Source organism: Crocuta crocuta, unplaced genomic scaffold (assembly GCF_008692635.1).
Source record: "Crocuta crocuta isolate KB4526 unplaced genomic scaffold, BGI_CrCroc_1.0 scaffold344, whole genome shotgun sequence".
Taxonomy (NCBI): domain Eukaryota; kingdom Metazoa; phylum Chordata; class Mammalia; order Carnivora; family Hyaenidae; genus Crocuta; species Crocuta crocuta.
The window spans coordinates 875,681-893,466 of record NW_027533081.1 but is presented as its reverse complement, the minus strand read 5'-3'; positions in this window follow the sequence as shown (position 1 = coordinate 893,466).

The window sequence follows — 17,786 nt, the reverse complement described above, 5'->3', positions numbered from 1 at the left end:
TGGGGGAGAAGCGGGGGAGGTGGAGGAGGGGAAGGAGGCGGTGGTGGTGGCGGCCACTCCCTTCTTCCTGGGCTGCGGTGCGCCGCCGGGGGCGCTGCCGCTGCCGCCTCTCCCCGCGCTGGCAGAATAACAGCTGGAGCCGAGAGGGAGCGGCATTTCGAAAACCTGCTCCGGGAACAAAGCATAACATACAAGCCGAATCTCTGGCCATGGGGGCGTGGCACTGAGATGACCTGGCCGGCCGAGGGGCTCAGAGGCACCCGCGCTGAGGGAGACCGACGGGCGGACAGGCCCAGTGGGTCGAAGTGGCTCTGGAAGGAGATGACCGCGGGGACTGAGTGACCAGCAGATAGGGACGAGGTGACCTCGACTCGTGGTGGTCCGATAGGTTAAGGGACCCGGAGTGTCCAGGAGACTCGACAGGCACCATTGGGGGGGTTGTGGAGGTTATATCAAAAGGAATATATGGTCTAGGAAGTCCATAGTCTGGTGCAGTCTGGCCAGCATTAGCGCTTAAATGATACAAGTAAAATGCAAACGCTTTCAGGCGTGGCCTGAAGACCTCATCTGTTCTGGATTCTGCAGCTTCTCTGAATTAATCTCCCAGTCCTCGGCTGACCCTACTCTTGCCTGGACCTCCTAGCCTAGTTCCCCGCCCCGCCCTAGAATGAAATTTTAAGAGAACAGGGATCTTGTCTGTCTTGTTCACTTCTGGACCTAGCCCAACGTCTGGACCTGAGCTGATGCTCAAATATTTGTTGAATGAATGACTATTGAGAAAACCACCAGGTTACTGGTGCCCGATTATTGGTAGCACCACCCCTGGAACTGGATAGACAAGAAAACATGTCCAAAAAGGGAGACACCGGCAATACAAACCCATACTTAGATCCCTTTGTCAATGGAATTTCATTTTGGCCGTTTGCATCCCTCAGGTTGAACATATACTGGATTCTAGGGTGATAGGTGAGATCTATCTTAGAGTAAGCTAAAGGGAAATATCAAGGTCTAGTGCCTTTTGTGACACAGCATAAGCAGATGTTCATCCCCCCCTCCCCCAATACTGTCATGTCTCAGGTACGATTTAAATAGCACAAAATTTGAAGAGGACTATTTGGGATTCAAATCCTGCTCTGTTGACTAGCTGCGTGACTTTGGGCCAATTACTTAGGAGACTTGGGCCTCGTATATTAAACAAGCTAATACATGTAAAGTGCTTAGAATAGTGCCTGGCACATATTAAACATCATATAAGAGCTTTTAATTATTACTATTCAGACTCTACCTGGGCTTCTACCTCCATAGCCTAAAGGTGTGCAGATCTTTCAAAGAGTGGATGAGGGTAGGGAGAAAAATCTCCGTTTGATTTTCTAGCTATCTTTTCTTACCAGATTTTACCACTTCATCATCAGCCACTCCTTCCCCCCCAGCCTTCATTTGGATTCTACCCTTACTTTGAAACTGACCTTTGGAAATCATCACTGATCTCCATAGAACCTAGCATTTTCTTTGATCTACCTGGCCCTATGTGTCTATACTGAAAATCTGTGGAAAGAATCCTTTTTATTTTTTTAAATAAATAAATACACTAATACAATTCACTAATATAGTTGCTTCTAGCTCTTCAAATATACATGTTTGTTTTTTGTTTTGTTTTTGTGTTTTGTTTTGTTTTTTAACTCAGAACCCTCAGAACCCCGAGAAGACGTGAGCTGAGATCAAGAGTCAGATACTTAACCTACTAAGCCACGAAGGTACCCCTCTAGGTCTATTTTGATAGCACTTTTGTCTTCAGCTTCTAAGTGTAGAAGCTCAGTCCTTAATTGTTCTACAGCCTTTGGTAGGCTAATGATGAAGGGTTTAGGAATCACCTGTCTATTGGTGACTCAGAAGCATGTCTATTCTAAAAGTATAACAGAATCTGACCACACCCTATAATTTCTATGCAAACACTATGGTCACAGCCTAATTCTTAGCACTTTCCGTTGTGACTGTTTATAAACATCTCTCCTATCCTAATCAGAATGTTTTGGAGGCCTTTACTATTATTTTTGGACTCCCAGTGCCTAGCACAGTGCCCAGCACATACTATATACTTAAAATAAATGGTTTTTGAATATAGGTGGATAAGAATGAGAAGAAGCCAGAGAAAAGATTTAATGTAGTAAAGGTAAGTCGATTTTTGTCACTATTTCCTGTTAACCAACATAATAAATGTATTTAAAATAGATCTTTGGACCTGAGGTTTATTTAGGCCTATATCTACCCTTGTGTTTAATCTTCTATTTGGATTAAATTGTGCCTCTCAGCTTCCCTTTTTCTGACAATAGCATCAGTGTCTTCCTAATGTGAAGACTCAAATCTGAGTTATCTTTCACTTAACTAAAGAATTCAAAAATACCTAATTTATTTACTGCTTCCAATTCACAAAACTTCACATTATACATTGTTTTATTCACTCCAACCAAAGACCCATGAAGTCCTTTTTTTTATAGATGCTCCAGAAGCTCAGAGAGGTTGACTTGCTGACATGTTATTATAAATTATATAATTTGCAAGAGGCAGAGCTGGCACTGTGGAGTCAAGTCCCCTGACTCAAAGTCAGTTTTACTTTATTGTTACACAACTGCCTATAATTTAGCCCATTTTCTTTGTCTTGCTGTTCAGGAAACTGAAATCTTCCAAAGTAAATTTTAGCACCAGGAAGGAATATCAATCTTATAATACAGAGGAGTGGTTGGACTTGTCCCCCATTTTGGATTTCAGATACCACCATCATTCAGCTGCCAAAGTGCCATGATCCCCTCTTGAAAAATTTATCTTAAGGATGGATCAAAATGCCTCTCCTTTTGCTTCAAAATAGTCCCCCAGGGGAATGGAGTATGGACCAGATAAAGGTGGAAACAAGAATGCCCTTGTATTGGTAACTATTGAAGTAAGGTGACATGATGTGTGTTTGGGGCAGGATGGGGAGGGTGAATTATAGTATATTCTACTTTTTTATATGTTTGGAATTTTTCACAGTGAATTTTTTTTTTTTAAATGTTTTATTTATTTCTAGGAGAGAGAGAGACAGCGTGAGCAGGGGAGGGTCAGAGAGAGAGGGAGTCACAGACTGAAACAGGCTCCAGGCTCTGAGCTGGCAGTCAGCACAGAGCCCGACGCGGGGCTCGAACCCATGAACCGCGAGATCATGACCTAAGCGAAAGTCGGACGCTTAACCGACTAAGCCACCCAGGCGCCCCTCACAGTGAATTTTTTAAAGTCCTTTACTTTCCCTTAGTACAGCTGAGACAAGCTTTAAAAAAATTCCAGGGGCGCCTGGGTGGCTCAGTCGGTTGAACGTCCGACTTCGGCTTAGGTTCTCATGGTTCGTGGGTTTCAGCCCTGTGTTGGACTCTGTGCTGACAGCTCAGAGCCTGGAGCCTGCTTTGGATTCTGTGTCTCCCTCTCTCTCTGCCTCTGCCCTTGCCTCGCTCGTGCTTTCTGTCTCTTTCTCAAAAATAAACATTAGAATTGTTTTTAATTCCAAAAAATGTTTCTAGATGCTAAGATATAACAAAATGGAAGTGAATGGAGAAGCAACAAGGAAGCAGTAAGAAAAAAAAAAGGGAGGGGTTGCTGTAACATAAAGATTTGTGCTTCTGCCTGAGCTTGCTCATTCCCAGGGTTTCCAGATGCCATTATACTTAGATTTTTCTTCTAAGATAATTATAATCTAGTCTCAAAGGACTGACAAAGCTTTTCAAGTACCTTGTCCAGATGCCTTACTTCCTAGCCCTGAGGCTGCCTCTGTACAAAGGGCACAGCCTTGGGACAACCTACTGTTGACTTTGTTCTCCCCTATCTGGGCAGGTCCAATCTTGGTGATGGTTAAAGCCAGGCAGTCTTCCTGTGTTGCTGCCTTACTGAGGACATGAGAAGAACAAGCATCTGTCCCTTTGTCCGGCCCTTGATTCTTTTCTAGCAGTGATTCTGAGAATAGAAGAGGCTTGACCATGTAGGTGTGCATACTTTTGTCTCAAGTCAGCGTGAAGCCCGACACAGGGCTCAATCCCACGACCCTGGGATCATGATTTGAGCCGAAATCAAGAGTCGGACACTCAGCTGACCATGGCACCCAGGTGGCCCTACATATATTTCCAAGTTTGTCTCCCTAAAACAAAAAAGGAGCTTATTGATGATTTATGTTTTCCCCCTCCTATTACTTTCCTACTACCATACTAATATTCATATCCCCCCTCACAATTTTCCATACTAAGCTATTTAAAATATCAATGTAATAACCACTTCTTTCACAGGGTGATATCTTTGAACTGGGCTTAGTTGCCATATCCAGAAGCTCTACTGGCCAACCACTTGATTCTAGTGTGGTTTTTATTTATTTATTTTTTTAAGTTTCCTTTTCCTTTTATTTTTAAATCTCTACACCCAACATGGGGCTTGAACTCACAATCCTGAGATGAAGGGTCACATGCACTTCTGACTAAGCCAGCCAGGTGCCCTTTTCTAGTGTTTTAAAGTGCGGTCATGTTCTCCTTGCCATTTTCTAACGTAGTTGTAATTGCTGTGTCACCTCTTTTATATAAAGTCCACCTTCTTGTCATTTAGCTACTTGTGGGCTTGAAGGCAAATTTTCTTGTTTCCTGTGGATGTTAGAGCATTCTGGAATGTCATTAGTAAAATTCTGAGCAGGATGATCCCTCCACTAAAGGACATTGATTCCCTTTCACACTTAGCTCAAAGAAGTCAGTTCTGTTCAATTCTTTACACCGGGGGTGTGTCACCAAGTTTTCTGTAAATGGTCAGTTAATAATTTAGGCTTTGCAGGCCAAGAGGAAAAGCAATATTATGTGGGTACTTGTGTAACAAGAGGAAAAAATTTCCCACAGATGTTTTAAGTGAAATTCAAAATATGATAGCAATTGAGTATAACTTCTTTATAACTCAGGTATGCTAATGAGAAGAATGGAATTCTTTTGCTTGGGATTATATTTTGCTTAATTAGGCTCTAAGTTAGTGTTCCCTATCATCAAATATTGAGCTATGAATGCTGATCTGTGATGAGACTACATATTTCATCTTTGAAAATGTCTCCATCCAGATGGTACTGCCAGTACTGCTGTTGGTCCATGAGCATGATTTTAATTGAGCATATTTATTGTTAGAAGACATGTATAGGATTCTGTTAGATTCTCCTGATGTTTGTCATTTAGCTTATTGTTACATTACAGATTAGTCATTTCCATTTGAAGGTTAGGTGGAAGCTCCTCAGTTGCACAATGAAATGGATTTTGAAATATGGAAATTTCCATTGCACTTGACATAAAGGTCTGGCGATATTGCTTCTTGTTCTAATTTTTGACATTACAGGAAGCTGTTTTACATTATTTGTGATTCAAAACATTATTGTCAAAATGACTTTGTTACAGTATACGTTTCACATATAAGCACTGCTTTGCCCTGTAATTTTAGGTTGAATTCATTGAGAAAGACTATCAAGCCTGTAGCAAAAGCTTATTTCTGATTCTTCAGTAATTATGTTTTGGAATGGTTCTCTTCTGAAAAATTTGATCTTGGCTCTAAGCTGAAAAAAAAATCGCAGTAAAATGTTACCACTGCTAAGCCATCAAAATGCTGTGTAGTAGGGCAAGTCGCGATATTCTATCTTTGACAAAACTTCATAGACCTGATGATGGTTAGATATAAAAGCCTGCCCCTCAGGCCTACACTTCAAAATAAGCAGATGAGCCTCTTTTACTTTATTTATTTTTAAAAATGTTTATTTATTTTGAGAGAGAGAGTGGGGAACAGGCAGAGAGTGAGGGAGAGAGAGAGGATTACAAGCAGGCTCCGTGCTGTCAGTACAGAGCCCGATGGGGGGCTTGGACGCATGAACCATGAGATTATGATCTGAGCCGAAATCAAGAGTAGGATGTGTAACCAACTGAGCCACTCAGGGCCCCTGAGCCTCTTTCACTTTAACTATGGGCTGCATGGGCTGCCTCTGAGCTGGGCTCTGGGGTGGATAAGTCCAAGCCGATGGGCCCTTTAAGAGCTGTCTCTCAGATCACTACAATCTTGTAGGTCCTGGGATGTGAGCCACACTGGTTTTCAAAGTTAGGTGTTTCGGGGGCTCGTCTCTCAGGTGCAGGTCCTAAAAGCTGAGGTACCTGACATAGAGCTCCTCAGAGAAACGCTGTGGGATTTGAGTTTTCTCCTGGTTGTGGCTTGCTGCCCTGGGAGTGGGGTTTATGGCAAAATTGTTTCTTGCCTTCTCTTACCCTCTTCAGTGTGGTTTTCTTCTCATTTGCCTGAAATGTAGTTGTCATTTAATCAGCCTTTAGGTTTTTTAAAAGAGGAACTTGTTCCATATGTTGCCATAGACTCAGTATGTCTGTGGGAGGAGGCGAGTTCAAGATCTTCCTGTACCACCATCTTGAACCAGAACCTGTCTTGTTTTTAATTGACTATTGATGATGCTCCCAGTGTCTTCTAATCTTTGAGCAACTGTTCTCACTGAATGACTAAGAGTCTAAAATGAGTGTATTTTCTCTGGACACATTTCTTTCCCTGCTACAATGAAACACAATTTAATTAGCATCAGTAAGCAGCTTTTTTGGCTAACAAATGAGCCACTTGGAAACCTATTTTGCTTGGAACTTCATTTTCATTTATTTTTCGGAAGAAATTCTGATGAGAAAATTCTCAAATTTTCTGACTGTCGTTTTCCTGTGAGTTGGGGACACTGTGATGACTCCTTAGTGTAAGGTGACATATGTTGCATTCTCTTAGCACAGATACAGCATCAGTGTATAATAAACCCAGTGTGTTGCCATTTAATTTATTAACAAAAATCTACCCTCCACTTTGCCCTGGAAATGTGATGTTCAGAATTTGCCTTTCCTCTTTTCACAATGGATGTGCACCAGCAGTAAAAACATAAAATGCTGTGCTACAGTGTCAACACATGGCATTTGGAACTGTTGAGCTATAACTGCATCATGGCAATTTGTAGGGCACAGAGCTGAGCAGCAGTGAAAAGGGATAAGAGTGCATTTTAGTCTCTATCCCAACAATTCAACTTTGCTGTTGTATTAGAAAAGCAGCCATAAACAACATGTGGGTTTATCCCAATGGGTCTGAGTATAGATTTATTTCAATAAAACTTTATGGACCCGGAGATTTCAATTTCACATAATTTTCATGTGTCATGAGATATCTTTCTTTTGATCCTCCCCTTCCCCCCCCCCCCATTTAAAAATGTAAATGGCCAAAGGCCATACAAAAAGCCAGTGGGCTATATTTGGCCCATTGGACATTGTTTACCATCTTCCATATGGAATGTGTGTGTCTTTGTCCTGTTTCCAGTGGGGGCCAGGATTTTTTAGGTCACTGTCACAACTTCTGTAGGCCTTCTCTCCCCTGAAAAAAGCCCCTCGTTACAACCTCACACCCCTGATAAAAAAAGTCAGTGTGTGTTCGCATCTTACTCCATCTCTACATCTGGCCAGTCCCCTATTTCATAGCATTCAGCCCCAGGCAGCCTGGCACATGGTCCATGGTTACATCCCACAGCACCATCAACATTTTTCCAGATGGAGTTCCTTCATCTAAGGACAGTATTCCATCCATAATGAGGTTTTGAGTCACCATAGTTAGGTTCTAGAACATAGAGCAAAGACCAAAAACTACCTGCACCCACAATACAAAAGCTGCAGTTGACCCTTGACCAACATAGGTTTGAACTGCAGGGGTCTGCTTATACACACATGGATCTTGGTAAAAAATACAGTACAGTACTACAAACGTATTTTCTCTTAAGATTTCTTAAGAACTTTCTTTAGCTTCCTTTCTTGCAAGAATACAGTATATAATATGTATAATATACAAAATGCATGTTAATTGACTCTGTTATTGATAAGGCTTCTGGTCAAGAGTGGCTATTAGTCGTTAAGTTTTTGGGGAATCAGCAGTTACATGTGGATTTTTGACTGCACAGGATTTTTTACTAAGCCCCGCGTTGTTCAAGGGTCAACTGTACTTCTCTGATCCCTCGTTTCAGCTGAGACTGAGACAGATGTAAAGCGGTGATTCTTAAACCTTGCTGAACATTTGTTCACCTGGGTAGCATCAAAACAAACAACACCCCCGCCCCCAACACTCAGGCTCCATCTCAAGAGACTCATTTAATTGACCTGGAGAGACCTGAGTTATATTTTAAAAAAAGAACAAACAGGTAATGCATCCATATGGCTCAAATAAAAAAAATGATACTGTACCATCTATTCTGGAGATCTCTATAGTTTACTACTTTTATTTGCTTTTTGTGTATTATACAAGTGATTCATTATGCAAGTAAAGGAAACACTAAATCCACTCTTCTGCATCTGGTTTTTTAAAAATCTAATAATGTATTTTGGAAACATTTCCTTATCAGTATGTAGAGGTATTTTTTGTTGTTTGTTTTTACATTTGAATACTATTCCACTGTGAAGATATACCATAGATTATTTAACCTATCTCTGTAGATGGATATTCAAATTATTCCCAAGTTCTTGTTATATACAGTACCTCAATGTATTACTTTGTATGCATATGATTTCATAGGTATGCAGGTGTCTTAGTTTGTTTAGGCTGCCCTAATAAACTACCAAAGACTGACTGAATGGCTTATATATAGAAATTTATTTCTCCCAGTTCTGGTAGCTGGGAAGTCCAAGGTCAAGACATCCACGGATCCAGTGTCTGGTGAGAGCACACTTCCTAGTTCCTGTGTCCTCATGTGGCAGAAAGAAGGGGTGAGGGAGCTCTTTGGGGTCTCTTTGATAAAGGCACTAATTCCATTCATAAGGGCTCCACCTTCATGACCTAATCGCCTCTCATAGGCCCCACTTCCTAATACCATCACATTAGGGATTAGATTTCAGTATATGTATTTTGAGGGGCATTAAACACTCAATCTGCAAGAGTAGGTATTTCTGTAGAATGCAAATTCCCAAAAGTGGAATGGTGGATTAAAGAATAAATGCCCACCTGTACGTATGGTCAAATTTCCCTTCCTAAACATCACACCATTTTGTCCTTCAGCAATAACATAAAAGAATGCGTCTTTCCCCACAGCCTCATTGACAGTTAGAATAGGCTGGGCTCATGCAGCAGTGGCTTAACACCACAAAGGTTTATTTCTGACTTATATGCAGACAGCGCAGTGTTCCTTTGTGCAGCAACTCAGCAACCCAGGCTGGTTGCTACACCAAGTGGAACAAACACTTGACCTTCTCCCTCAGTAGCTGAATTTTAGAACTGGAGAGTCTCTTTCATTTAAGAACACCAGTTATTAAATGCTTCAGCCCAGAGAATGTATGTTAATTCTATTTGCAGAATTATGAATCAGAATGAGTCACATGCCAAGCCTCAATGAAAGGGGACCAGGGAATTGCATCCCCCATATCCTCAGAAGTAGAGGACAATATTGGTGAAATGATATGTCCAATTTTTAAAAAATTATTTATTATTTATTTAAAAATTTAAAATTTAGTTTAAAATTTTTTTCATGTTTATTTTTGAGAGAGAGACAGACAGAGACAGAGAGACAGAGCACTAGCAGGGGAGGGGCAGAGAGAGAAGCAAAGCAGACTTCTGTCAGCACAGAGCCAGATGCAGGGCTTGAACTCACAAACTATGAGATCATGACCTGAGCTGAAATCAACTGAGCACTGAGGCGCCCCTAAAATTTTGTTTTAATATACAGTCGTGTAAGCATCTGACTCTTGATTTTGGCTCAGGTCATGATCTCATGGTTCATGAGTTTGAGCCCCGAGTTGGGCTCTGCACTGACAGTGTGGAGGCTGTTGGGGTTCTCTCTGCCCTCCCCTGCTCTCTCTCTCTCTCAAAAATAAATAAATAGGGGCACCTGGGTGGCTCAGTCGGTTAAGTGCCCTACTTCAGCTCAGATCATGATCTTGTAGTTCGTGAGTTTGAGCCCTGCATTGGGCTTGCTGCTGTCAGTGTAGAGCCAACTTCAGATCCCTTGTCCCCTTCACTCTCTGCCCCTCCCCTACTTGCGCATGAGCTCTCTCTCTCAAAAAATAAACATTAAAATAAATAAATAAACATTTTTTAAAAGACTCTTGTGGTTTGTTTCCCTCTCTCCTCTTCCCCTGCCCCCCTCCTTCCCATATGTTCATCTGTTTTGTTTCTTAAATTCCACATGAGTAAAATCATATGCTATGTAAGTAAAATAAGTCTGATTGACTTATTTTGCTTAGCATAATACATAGCTCCACCCATGTTGTTGCAAATGGCAAGATTTCATTCTTTTTGATAGCCAAGTAATATTCCATTGTATATATATCCCACCTCTTTATCCATTCATCAGTCGATGGCATATATGCGACTTTTAGATCCTTGCCAATTTATAGGTGAAAAAAATGTTCAGAGTAGTTTTATTTTGCATTTTTCATATTAGGAATGAGGTTGAACATCTTCACATATATTTAAGGACCACCATCAATAGTTTTTAAAACCCCAGCTAATCCTAATGTACAACCAGACTTGCATCTCCTGGGGCTTTCCTACTCAGTTTCAATTTTCCATTTGAGAGAAACATCTTTTCCCCTCCGTGAGTCATAGGACAGTGGTGACTGACCGGTGAGAACTTGACCGCCTTTTTAGTAATACTTTTAGTAATACTATTTGATTCTCATTACAAAATAACTTTCAATAAGAACCATAGCATTCATGCCATAGAGCTTACATGCCAGCACAGGAGGCAGGATGGTCATTTTGTAACAGAACTAAAAATCTTTGCCTGAATACAAGACTCAGTGCTTACATGTGAGGAGCCTTGAGTCAACCATCTTTATTTGAGGAAGTACTTTATAACTGCTCTTCTGTGTACTCTCATCTCTGTAAGGATAAAATCTCCTGTGAATGATGTAGACAGAAGACAGGAGACTTCAATCCCAAATTCCCCTTCCCTAAAACGAGAGTAAAATCTCAAAACCTGCTATAAAATCATGAACACTCCTTTCCCATGTAGGTCCCTGTTTCCATGTTTTTATTTCCTACCCATCATAATAGTGGCTACTCGGACCATCTTTGCTTCTGAAAAAGAAGACTTTGTGTTTATTTAAACCTCTATATCACCTAGGATTCTTCCACTCCATTCTTCATGCAAAGCCTGGTCAAAAAGCAGTCTACAGGGGCGCCTGGGTGGCTCAATTGGTTGAGTATCCAACTTCAGCTCAGGTCCTGATTTCATGGTCTGTGAGTTCGAGCCCTACATCAGGCTCTGTGCTGATGGCTCAGAGCCTGGAGCCTGCTTCAGATTCTATGTCTCCCTCTCTCTCTGCTGCTCCTCCAATCACACTCTGTCTGTCTCTCTCTCAAAAATAAATAAACATTAAAAAAAGATTTTTTTTTAAAGCAGTATACACCTGGGATTAGGCAATCCAATCAATCAGTCCATACTTGCAACATTAGAGCAACTCAGGGATCTTACAAAAATTTACTCACCATAGATTCATGGCATAACCATCTTAGCCAGGCAAAGCTTTGTGCTGTAATAATTAGGAAACCTGATTGAAAATAAGCAGTAATGACATTTGTCATTTCTCACAACACAAAGTCTGTAGTAGGGCAGCTCAAGATGCAGGATATCCAGACCCTAGGTCTGCTTCTCTGTCATTTTTTTGGTTCTAACCACCTTCAGATTTTGGCTTCTTTCTCTGGCCGGTGTCCAGATGTCTGCAACCACCTCAGGCCTCACAGTCATGACAGTGCCCAGTGGAAGGACTTGTTTTTTTGTTCCTTTTTCTTTTCTTTTTTTTAGTGGGCTCCACATCCAACGTGGGTGAACTTGAACTCACAACTCTGAGATCAAGAGTCTGACGCTCCACCAATGGAGCCACCCAGATGAACCTTGTGTTCCTTTTTAAGAGCAAAGAGCACTTCCTCCAGAAACCTTTCAAGACATTCCCCTTCCCATCCCCAACCCACTGGGTCACATGTCCATTCCTAAAGTAAGCACCAGCAATAATGGGGAAAGTCGAATTTAGGCCAAACACAACTGTGGCTTTGTCATTGGGAAGAAGAAAAAATGACTTCTAGGTAGCCATTCAAGCAAATGTGGACTAAAACCTCTCCTTACTGGAATTCAGCAAAAGAAGCCCTTTCTAAGATCCTGAGATGATGGACATTTACGTGATGAATAAACTCAGCACACATGATGTGTGTGGGCATGTGTGGTGATGCTAAGGAAGGAATAAGAACTAAGCCATCATCAGATTTTAACCTGGCTCAATAGAATGGGGGTTTTCAGTTACGATGAGGATTTCACATTTTCCCCTGAGTTTTATTTATTTATTTAAAAAAAATTTTATGTTTATTTAGTTTTTGAGAGAGACAGAGATTGAGTGGCAGAGGGGCAGAGAGAGAGGGAGACACAGAGTCCGAAGCAGGCTCCAGGCTCTGAGCCATCAGCACAGAGCCCGACATGAGGCTCGAACCCATGAACCATGAGATCATGACCTGACTGAGTCACTCAGGTGCTCCTGCAGTCACCATTCTGTACATGACATCCCCAGAACTTATTTATCATATGAATAGAAGATTATTATATCTTTTGACCACCTTCACTCATTTCACCCGTTCCCCACACCTGCCTCTGGTAATGACCAAACTGTTCTCTGTGTCTCTGTGTTTATTTTTTTAGATTCCATGTGTAAGTGAGCTCATATGATATTCATCTTTCTCTGTCTAATTTGTTTCACTTCGCATAATGCCCTCAATGTCCATCCACATTGTTACAAGTGGCAGGATTTCCTTCTCTTTTTTTTGGTTGAATACTATTCCACTCTGTGTGTGTGTGTGTGTGTGTGTGTGTGTGTGTGTGTGTATCAAATTTCTTTATCCATTCATCCATGGATAGGTTCTTTCCGTGTCTTGACTGTTGTAAATAATGCTGCTATAAACATGGGGGTGCAGATATCTTTTTGAGACAGTGATTTTTGTTTCCTTTGGATAAATACCTAGAAGTGGAATCGTTAGATCACATGATAAGTCTATTTCTATCTTTTTTTTTGTAAAGACTTTCTTTAATTTTTTTTTTTTTTTGAGAGAGCATATGAACAGGGGAGGGGCTGAGAGAAAGGATGAGAGAGAGGATCCCAAGCATGCTCCATGTTTATGGTGCAGAGCCCGATGGTGCTCAGTCTCAAGAATTGTGAGATCATGACCTGAGCCGAAATCAAGAGTCGGGCGCTTAACCAACTGAGCCACCCAGGCGTCCCCCATTCTATTTTTAATTTTTTAAGGAAACTCCATACTGTTTTCCACAGTGACTACACCAATTCACATTCCTACCAGCAGTGCAGAAAGGTTCCTTTTTCTCCACATCCTCACCAACATTTGCTTTTTCTTGTCTTTTTAATAATTGCCATCCTAATAGGCATGAGTTGTGGTTTTGATCTAATCTGCATCTCCCTGCTCAGTGATATTGAGTACCCCCCCTTTTTTTTTTAAAAGATTTATTTATTTTTGAGAGAAGGGGGGAGGGCCAGAGAGAGATGGGGAGACAGAATCTGAGGCAGGCTCCAGACTCTGAGCTGTCAGCACAGAGCCCGACATTGGGCTCAAATTTACAAACCGCAAGATCATGACCTGAGCAGAAGTGGGATGCTTAACTGACTGAGTTACCCAGGCTCCCCTTGAGTACTCTTTTTAACTCAAACTTACAACCCTGAGATCAAGAGTCATACTCTCTTTCAACTAAACCAGTGGGGCACCCCTGTTGAGTACTTTTTCACTACTTGTTGGCCAAGAATTTCACTCTAGCTCTCTGTCCCTTCCTCTTTAGTTTTTGTTTTTTTTTTTAACCATCTGCTCAGTAAAAACCTACTGCCTATTCTATTCACATCTTCACAGAGCTTACATTCCAGTTCAAATTGTTTGATGATTATATTTCTTGTTGTAAATGAATACTTATGAACTTTCTCATTTTTTAAAAGTTTTTATTTATATAAGTAATCTCTATACCCCATGTGGGGCTCAAACTCATGACCTCGAGATCAAGAGTCACATGCTCCTCCAATGGAGCCAGCCAGGAGCCCCTGGACTTCTTTCTCATTTTATTTTATTTTTTTTCTTCTTTCTCATTTTAAAATTCTTTGTAATTTTGGTTAGCATCTGCAGGAAACTAGCCACCTCTGGGTCTGGGGACTCAGGGACCACCATATTTGGTGCCATGGAGGTTGTCATGTGCTGCCTCAGCTGGCCAACTGGCTTCCCTAAAGGACACTTCTGTCTTAACCACAAGGGGAGACAACAAAGGGTTTGTTGTTATTATTATTGTTCTTTAATGTTTTATTTATTTCTGAGAGAGAGAGAGAGGCAGCGTGAGCAGGGGAGGGTCAGAGAGAGGGAGAAACAGAATCTGAAACAGGCTCCAGGTTCTGAGCTGGCTGTCAGCACAGAGCCCAATGTGGGGTTCGAACCCACAAACCATGAGATCATGACCTGAGCCGAAGTCAGACGTTTAACTGACTGAGCCACCCAGGCGCCCTGACAACAAAGGGTTTTAAGTGGTGGAATAATATGACCAGCATTAGTTTGTCTCAGAAAATGGAAACTTGAAAACAAAACATATTAAAAAAAAAAAAAAAGTCAAATCAACCCACAGCAGAACTTGATTTTAAGTTAGTTTCTTACTGGCCCACAGGTGCTGTTGGTCTCAAAGGTTTACCTCTGGCCTTAGTAGCTACTGTAACCTCTTTAAATGCTGCCTCTGTGGGGTAAGCAGGTTCCTGTATATTTGTAATGACTTGCTTCGCTCCCTGCTCTTAGCCTACTTTGAAGTTGAGTCCTGCCTAGACTTTAGGTCATTCTTCTGGTAGAATTTTAAGTGGCAAAATCAATGTCAAGTCAGCTTTGCTTCCAGTTTTCCTGATCTAAGCCCATTCTAGCACCCGGACTTCTGCCTTGTGACTATGGTCAAGGAGCCAGACCATCGCCTTAGGCCATAGGCCAGAGTTCTGACTTCTAATTTACCTCTGCCCCAGGACAGAGGCATGCTCTGGAACTCAAGGACATTGTGGTTGCTGCCAAGCAGACTTGAAACCTACAGGGAGCTGCAGGGCTAGAAACCCCACTATTCTGATTTTTTTTTTTTTTTTAGATCTGTGAAATGTGTTAATTGCCAGGGTCCTTCTGAGTCCCCTGTCTGAGCTGGGTCTTTCACAATCCTTCCCTTGATAATCTACCTCTTCCATCCTCTATCTCAGTTCCCACCTGTTTCAGCCTCGCGCAGAAAATTAAGGTTGCCAGATGTCAGCTCCCTCCCAGCTGTGTGGGGCTATGTCTACATGTCAATTAACATACATGGAAGTCCCAACCCACAGTGACTCAGAATGTGACATTATTTGGAGATAGGGCCTTTATAGAGATCATTAGGGTGGGCCCTAATCTAATACGACTGATCTCCTTCAGGAAAGGGTTAATTTGGACACAAAGTGGTGGACAGAGGGAAGATGATGTGTAGATACAGGGGGAATGTCATGTGAGCATGAAGACGGCCACCTATATGTGAAGAAGACAGGTCTGGGGTGGAGCTTTCCCTCACTACCCTAAGAAGGAACCAAGGCTGTCAACACCTTGATTTTGAACTTCCAGCTTCCAGAACTGAGACAATATATTTCTGTTGCTTAAGCCACCAGTTTGTGATACTTGGTTATGGCAGCCAGAGCACACTAATTCAGTGCCTATGTCTACATTCTTTCTTCTTTTTCTGGGAAGAGGTGTCTCTTCTCTGGTCTGTGGTTGACCTTCCCCTGTCTCTCCTCACCTCTTTCTCCTTAGTCTTCTCATAAGGTCCAGACTCTCCCATGATTCTGTCTTTTACCCCCTTCCTAGTTTACCACCTTATCTCTCTTTTCCACAGCTATGTTTAAGAGAGTAATCTCCTTCTTTGCTGCCTATTCATTTTGTAGCCCTTATAATCTGGGTTCCACACAAGCCACTCCATTGAAACACTTCTGCCTTGATATTCTTCCCCTCCAGCATTTGAGGACACTGATCACTCCTTCCTTGGAACTCTACCTTTGCTTTTTTTTTTCCTCAAAGTTTTATTTTTTATTTATTTTGAGAGAGAGAGAAAGAGAGAGAGAGAGAGATGTGGGAGGGGTGGAGAGGGAAAGGGAGAGAATCCCAAGCAGGCTGTGCACCATCAGCACAGAGCCTGATGTGGGGCTTGAACTCATGAACTGTGAGATCATGAGCTGAGCTGAAACCAAGAGTCAGACACTTAACCAACTGAGCCAGCCGAGCACCCCATCTGCCTTTGCTTTCTGATCACTTTTCTCTTTCCACCTTTTTAAAAAAATGTTAATTGATTGAGAGAGAGAGAGAGAGAGAGGGCGTGCGAGTGCATGTGAGCTGGGAAGGGGCAGAGACAGAGGGGCAGAGACAGAGGGAGAGAGAGAATCCCAACCAGGCTCCACACTGTCGGTAGGGACCTCACGACCCTGAGATCACGACCTGAGCCAAAATCAAAGGTCAGAGGTTTAACCAACTGAGCCACCCAGGTGCCTCTTGAGCTGGATTCTTCTCGAGGCTTCTGGCCTCCAGTGTCTGTATTTCCAGGATTCAGGTGCAACTCCCTCTCACTCCCCCCGGGGCATTCTCCTTCACCTACTCGGCTTCAATCCTCAGGTATGCTCTGACAACTTCCCAAATCTTTCCCACTTCTCCCTCATGCCCCAGACCTGCATGGTGAATTCCAGCATACTAATTGTTTTCCTATTTGTGTATCATCTTCTCTCCCATGAGAATGTAAGTTCCTTGAGAATAGGGGTCTTGGCCTGTTTTGTGCACAACCATTGGCTCAGCACCTGCAATCTGTCTGGATGTTCCAAAGCTCTTAAATTCAACATGTTCTGCCCATAACCCCAGACTTGTGTTTCTGTATTCCTCTACTGAAACAAAAGTGTCTGCTACTAGTTCCTGTGATCAGAAACTTGAGTGTTATCTTCAACACCTCCCTCACTGGCAAATCCATCACTAAAGTCTGCCCTGCCTAAGGCTCTCTGGAACCCACCCACCCTCCTCCCTCCCTGTCATGCTCTGGTGTGGGTCCTCTCTCCAGTTCCTGCCTGAACCATTACCACCAAGTCCTTCTCTTTAGCCTGTTCCCATCTTGTTCTTCTCACTGACATAGGGTGATTCCCCCCACCTCCCTGCAGTATACAAATTGGTTTGCTTTCCACAAAATTGGGAGCATAGTGCCTAATGAATTTTATGTCCCTTCTTCCCCATAATGTAAATCTTGCATTATCCTATATGCTCTGAAAACTTGTCATAACTGCAACTGTCTACTGCAGCTGGGAGTGAGCCACAATTTATTCTACCATTTCCTTAGTGAGGTTGTTTCCAGGCTTTTTTGCTCTCATAAACAATGTTGTGATGCATCTATATGGCCCTTTTGAAATGCAAATCTGGTCATGTGACTCTCTTGCTTAGAATCTGTCAGTGCCTCCCTGTCAAGGAAGGTTAGCTACTCTGACTCCTTGATATGGCCCATAAGGCCTTTCACTTGGGACCTGCCTACCTTTCTCACGTCCCCTCCTCCCCACAACCCAAACTCTAGCTTTTCCTTTACTTGCGTCTCCCAAGTGTGAGCCACCTTGATTTTTTTGCTTTTGCTTCTTTCTGTGTAATATCTCTCCCTTGTCTTCCCAGAAAAGTCTGCTGCTCATGTTCAGATCCTCATCACTCCTTATCTATAACAA